Below are 6,000 nucleotides of genomic sequence, written 5' to 3'. Positions count from 1 at the left end.
ATCTTTTGGGAGTAGCATACATCCCTAAAGCTGCATAAACCCTTTGTAGGTGTAAGCATACTTGGCAATAAAGCTCATTCTGATTCTTAGTCATGAAAAATATAATCAATATATTGTTTTGAAAATTATACACTCATTGTATGTGACAATAGTAATGGGGCTCTAAAGACACAAATATGTATTGAAATATGCCAGGCATTTAAGGGTTAAATATTTTAGTCACATTTTATTGAGATTTGCCCAACTGTAGCAGACTGCACTGAAATGTTCATAATAGAACCATCAAAACAGAAGTCTACTATGAATTCAACATTTATCTGGCACAAAAACAGCATCAATCAGTTATGGTGGCAACATGGCCGCTCCTCCCACCCAGTTCTCAGAGCACATACACTAGGGAAAGCTTGGATTAATTGAACCAAGAGTGGATTCAAACTTGCTTGCACCAGCTTTCCACAGTCTCTCGTGGGATGTCCAAAACACTGGTTCGCGTCAATGGTTCACGGAAGATCCATGTCAACTGGTTCATTCCAAGTAAAACTTTTAGCTGTTAAGAGCAAGTTTTTCTACTTTGAAGAAAAACCCAGTACTACAACTAGTTTGACATTTTTTAGCCAATCATTTGAATTTAGATGTGCATAAGGGTGGTTCTGGCAGTGGAAGTTTAGTCCAGAGATTGAGAAAGATCAACACTGCAAGACGATCCCTTTTGAAATCAAAGCGTACACCATAAACGGTCAAAGCTTTAAGCGATCACTTAAAAAGGTACCACTATTGACGACCACAAAGCAAAATTGTGCATTTATCACCACAGTTTAAATTATGCCGTGTATTTTTGAGCCTCAGCTTTTCATGGTAGTGAGGTTAAAGACATCCATGGAGAGAACTCTCCCAAAGAACTCCATGTACACTTGATCCTGAGGAAATCTTGAACTGTTTACAGTACCTCCTTGGTTTGAGCATGTCCCTTCTGCACTGGAGCAAATTCAAACACCGGAGACAATAGGCATATCGGTTAACAATTGCATACCCTTCTATATAATGGTCATGGTATTGCTTGCAGCCTCGGTGATTTTTGCGGATACACCACACCTCATTAAAACAGCTCAGACTGTTGTTTGTGTCTGGTAACTTTATTAAATTTACATGAAAATGCCTCCACTGGAAACGACAGTCTCTTCAATGTTCTCACCAACATCTCTTTCTGGAATACAAGAGAAGGCAGAGGTTAAAAGCGGTTTACAAAAGGACAAACCACAGTGAAGTAATACACCTACTTTGCCTGGTGCAGCTCTGCTCACAGGAGCCAGTGGAAGAGGGATGGCACACCGATGTACTACAGTGGATGAAGACCTGAGCAAGAAGGGGATTAACCACAGCATTCATAAGAACCATTAAGGGTTTAGGGGTGTTGAAAGTTGGATGGTAATCATACCATTCCCTGCAGAGGAGCTAGTGATGCTGGATCCACAAACGTGAACATCTTCACAATAAAGCTTGTAATGGGTTGGGAACTGAAGACCAGAGGAGCCATCCACAGGAACCGGTGTGGTGAGGTAACGATCATCCTGGTAAGGGCATCTGGAAGGCAGAGTAACAGTCAGGACTAGCTCAAAACAGACCAATGACACAAATGCTGGGGTTATACTCACCCATTAACTAGAAGGTCCCACTGAGGCAGGCTGAGGGAATCAGGGGATGATGTCGCCCAGCAATGTCCCAGCATCAGGACAATATTGGGGTCAGTCCTCTCCAAAAGGTGCACCTCAACATACACAGGTTGTCGTAGGACTTTTGTGACTGGGTAATCAGCATCACTGTAGTAGGACGTGTATGCAGCATCCTCTGCAGGAGGACAACATTTTAGAAACCCTAGTTACACTTTCAAGACAGCGATATAGAGAAGCAGTACATTACCTTCTGCACATCCTTTTGTGACACATTGTCCATTTGCCAGGCGAAGCTCCACTCTGAGGGGTCCAGGAGCAGCTACAGGTGGAGGTGGAGGAACGGTGTTGACCTCCACAACCAGAGCTTGAACAGCAGTGCCAGAATACCTACACTGGAAGAGAAGCCTGGACAACAGACAGTGAGCTTGTAGCACAAGTCAAAGATTGCATTTAAGCTAAAGCATAGATCACCTACTCAAAGTGACTGTCCCTTGTGATGGAACCAAGTGGTCCAATCCCCACTTCATAGGATGAAGTCATTCTGTTCTCATACACCACATATCCATTGTCCTCCTGCAAACAGCAACATGGTTAGCATCCACTCCTTTCCAAGCAAAACAAGTCTAAACAGCACCAGTACCCACCATCATGCTTGTGCCACAAGCTGTGACAGGGAATTGGTAAATGGCAAAGGAAGGTGTGGACCCAACTGGAGCACAAGGTGGGTCATTTCCACCCAACAGACGGACTGTATCCAGACTTAGTGAAGGCAGTGTAACATCTCTAGCCACCACAACCACAAACTGGCCATCTCTAATACACTGGACGGTCACTGTTTCAAGGTAGAGAGCAAGTTACCTCAGAGAATCAGTTGAATACGAACAACCTTACAATTGGCTCAACACACTTACCGGCTTTCCCATAGTAACACTGCTGTCCGTCAAAGCAGCAGTTTATAGCGTCACACTCAGCAGCACTGATACCAGGTGGTCCACATTGGATCTGCTCATAATCAGCTACAGCACACTTGTCAAGAGGCTCTGCCTGTGCCACTGGCTGCTTGGGTGGAAACGCTTGAGAAAACTGGTGTGCGGTTTGCTGTTGCAGGGCCTGTTGAGCCAAAAACTTCCGATCACTTGGCTGGAACACAACATCTTGAGGATTCTTGGCTAAAATTCCTCCTCTAGTCTGCTGGAGGACTGAAGCTTGAGGATTCTGGACTGGATTTCCCCCTTGTCGTCGAGTCTGCTGTGGAGTTAAAAACTGTTGATCACTTGGCTGAAATGCAAGAGATTGACCACTCCTGGCTGGAATCCCTCCTTGTTGGCCACTTTGCTGGAAGACTGAATCTTGAGGCACCTGGGGCAGATTACTCCACTGTGGAACAGCATGACAGAAAGCACAAAACCACACACAAAGTGCCAAAAGATGAACTGTACCCATACTTTCTGCCATTACTCCACAACTGAATTCATCATTCAAGTGGATTCCTTTTTAATCCTATGAAGTGCAGCTCATTAACGATGTCACTCCCTGTTCAATTAACAGTCTTCATTCATCAGACTGGGCGTTTACAGATAAGGTGATTCTAATTGATTCTAAAAAGTTAACCTGAAGATTTTGTGTGGTCACATTTAGTCTAATTAACATGCTAGTCTTCACACAACTTAATTAAAACAATTCACAACAAATGATGAAATGCCCAGAAGCCAATATGTACACCAAAGCATATGTATATCAGTAAAAGATGTACTAAAGTATTTTTATGTAGTTTACATGTCACCTCTTCTTTAAATATTATATTTACTATAAGTTAAAGTACTTTTAATAGTAAGAAGAATACCTGCAGTATTTTTTCACAATGATTGCAAAGGACGGTGTGGAACCAACAGGAACATTTACATTTATGTATTTGGCAGATGCTTTTAAAGCAACTTACAGTGCACTTATTACAGGGACAATCCCCAGAGCAACCTGGAGTTAAGTGCCTTGCTCAAGGACACAATGGTGGTGGCTGCGGGGTTCGAACCAGCGACCTTCTGATTACCAGTTATGTGCTTTACCACTCTAGGAACAGAAGGTGGTTCATTTCCATTAAGTAGTTATACTGTATCTAGGCAATAATCAAAATGATCATAATCAAAATCATCAGATCATTTTTTTGCTTTTGATGTCAAAATGTAAGCAGGATCCACCCATGGTGCCATACAAGCTAGAACTGCTACTGTTGAAAACAGTATTAACACATCAATCTTTTAATTATCTAATTGTCTACAATTCCAAACTCAGCCCCTGAGTTTAACGGCATAGTTCACCCAAAAATGAAATTTCTCTCATCATTTACTCACCCTCATGCCATCCTGAATGTGTTAAACTTTCTTTCTTCTGCAGAACACAAATTAAGGCTTTTAGAGGAATATCTCAGCTCTGTAGGTCCGTAGTGACCGCAAGTGACTGGTGATCAGAACTCAGAAGGTCAAAAAGCACATACGATCATAGTAAAAGTAATACAGTCTTCTAAAGTGATACAATTGCTTTGGGTGAGAAACAGATCAATATATAAGCAGTGGCGTAGTCAAGGGTGGGCGGTGTGTGTGAGTCGTGGGGTGCCATGCGAGATTCGGACACCTTAATGGCGAGCTCTGCGTACTTTGTTAGTTTTAATACTTTTTGTGTCATAAACCGGTGAAATTTGATACACCCTGTTTCATAACTGTTCTATGACGACAATATGTCAAAGAATTCAAAATCCTCGGGCTCTGGAGACATTTAGAGACACTTACATGCTCAAGCCGATACCCCTGACAAGGCCACAGACTAAGGACTCAATTTGGCCATTAAGGTGAAAGAGATTCAGCGTCAACTGTTGAACATGACGGCAATGCTGACAAAGGTCGTTACTGACTTGGAGGATCTTGCTGTAATATGTCGATCGATCACTGACATGGAGACTGTGAAATAATTAATGCTTCTCAACAACTTCTCTGGGTGATGTAGCTTGCTGTGTCATCACAAAGCAAAGCTGCTCCTTGTTCAAAGGATGTGTTCTTTAGGAATGTGTTTCTTGTCTCTACTCTCACGTTTCACATGTAGCTCAAACATGTATGTCACCCCCATATAAGGTAAAGAACTATTTCATTGGTGGGGGTCCAGTGGAATGTGGTTTTCTGGACCATATAACAGAATGCTGAACAATAAAATTGGAAGAAGGATTTGATACCATTGGGTGTCTGTGTCATTTCTTTTCTTCCCTCACAGCTGAGTCAGACGAGGGGATTGCAGATCAACAAATAAATTAAATACATTGATGACAAAATTATCTAACAACCGTTACATGATGAATATAATGTGGGCTTTGTGCATTAATTCTCTCTGTGTGATTTGTACTTTTGCAGTGCAGGCCTGAATAATGGTCCAGCCTAATGGCATCATTTAAAGTGATCATTTGGAATAGACGAGAGCAGGGCAGGACTGGTAATCTGGCATACCAGGCATTTTTCGGTGGACTGATGCGTTTGGGGTCATCAGGGGTGGACTGGCCATCAGGAGAACCGAAAGGGTCATTGTGTCGTCACAATAAGTTAAATGAGCCACAAGAGTAGGAACGCTTATCAATTTCAGGCAGCTCGGGCATTTGACTATAAACAGATAGCTGGACATGGCTGACAACAAACAAACAAACAAACAAAACACACACACTACATTATTACACATCAGTCAACGGACACTGACAGCAGTTTGAGGGTTAATTTTTAAATTATATAGAATTGATGCATAGAAATGAATCAATGCTTCGACTACAAACTCTTCAGGCATGTTTAGTAAGTTCTGTTCTCTGTTTGTGTGCAACTGTGTTCTATTGAGGACCTGTTTTTAGATAAACAAAACGAGTTTCCGCTTGAACGCTACAATGTCACGAGGCGCGCGTGAACTGTTGCTCTCATGTCCTATCATGAACACACACAGGAGATCAACGGTCAGTGAACATTTACACTCAATAATACATCAGAAGTCTCATGAATAATTAATTAGGCTTCTGAATGATACTTTTGTGTTCTTTTGAAGCTTGAAGTCACCATAAACTGCCATTGTGACATCACAAAGCACAACATTTATTCACCATTTCTCCCCTTGTGTTCAGAACAAGAACGAAATTGAGGGTTTGGGTATCTCAGTGAGTATTGACGCTGACTATCACACCTGGAGTCAGTCAGGTCTCCTTAGCAACCAAATTGGCCCGGTTGCTAGGGAGGGTAGTCACATGGGGTAACCTCCTCGTGGTCACTATAATGTGGTTCTCGCTCTCGGTGGGGCGTGTGTGCGTAAATGC

The 6,000-nt window shown here is 42.4% G+C and overlaps 1 pseudogene; it reads right to left on the bottom strand.

The window, feature by feature from the left end:
- Positions 1 to 1,146: 1,146 nt before the first annotated feature.
- Positions 1,147 to 3,047, bottom strand: LOC127641665 (zona pellucida sperm-binding protein 4-like; annotated as a pseudogene).
- Between the last annotated feature and the right edge of the window lie 2,953 nt (positions 3,048 to 6,000).

Source organism: Xyrauchen texanus, unplaced genomic scaffold (genome assembly GCF_025860055.1).
Source record: "Xyrauchen texanus isolate HMW12.3.18 unplaced genomic scaffold, RBS_HiC_50CHRs HiC_scaffold_1307, whole genome shotgun sequence".
NCBI classification, from domain to species: domain Eukaryota; kingdom Metazoa; phylum Chordata; class Actinopteri; order Cypriniformes; family Catostomidae; genus Xyrauchen; species Xyrauchen texanus.
Note: the sequence above shows the minus strand (reverse complement) of the source record. Positions and strands in the feature narration are given on the sequence as shown.